The sequence below is a fragment of the Calidris pugnax genome, unplaced genomic scaffold (assembly GCF_001431845.1).
Source record: "Calidris pugnax isolate Ruff unplaced genomic scaffold, ASM143184v1 scaffold8, whole genome shotgun sequence".
NCBI classification, from domain to species: domain Eukaryota; kingdom Metazoa; phylum Chordata; class Aves; order Charadriiformes; family Scolopacidae; genus Calidris; species Calidris pugnax.
In genome coordinates, this window is record NW_015090830.1 from 5,804,993 (window position 1) to 5,805,554 (window position 562).

Below are 562 nucleotides of genomic sequence, written 5' to 3' on the forward strand. Positions count from 1 at the left end.
GCCCACAGACTGTCACAGAGAAGGGGAGGGGGGAGGAGGGAGGGAGGGAGGGAGGGAAAGAGGGCGGGGGAGAGAGTGAGAAATGCAGAGGCAGCAGCCGCGGTAGCGGCGGCATTGCTCCAGCAGGCACTAGTCACTCCGGTCCCGGCGAGCGAGCGGGGGAGAGCCACAGCGCTCAGAGCACACCGAGCGGGCTCCGGGCTACCTGGGACTCTCTTTGTGACACCCCAGCACCCAAATACACAGAGGGGGAGAGAGGAAAAACACAAAAAGGTAAGAAGCGGTATATCTCACTTACGCCGTTTACATAGCAGACCCTAGAGCTTTGCATTTTTATATATCTATCTCTATATATTTTATTCCCCCACCACCACCCTTCCCCGTGGGAGTCTCAGATGCGGGGAAAGATGTGCGTTTGAATGGGAAAGAGCGGGGAGAGCGGAGGGGACTGGGAGCCGCCTCCCTGGGCACAGTTTTGGGAGTAGCGTTGCGAGGAGCTCTATTCCTCGAGAGGGAGAGCGCCCAGGAGAGGCTTCGAGGCAAAAAAAAAAAAAAAAAAAAA

At 56.8% G+C, this 562-nt stretch overlaps 1 protein-coding gene across 1 annotated transcript in view; it reads left to right on the top strand.

The window, feature by feature from the left end:
- Positions 1 to 64: 64 nt before the first annotated feature.
- BASP1 (brain abundant, membrane attached signal protein 1) overlaps positions 65 to 562 on the top strand; it is a 51,806-nt gene continuing 51,308 nt past the window's right edge. The window contains exon 1 of the mRNA XM_014941055.1: positions 65 to 273. The gene's annotated coding sequence lies outside the window, so the exon portion shown is untranslated. The remainder of the gene's footprint in view (positions 274 to 562) is intronic.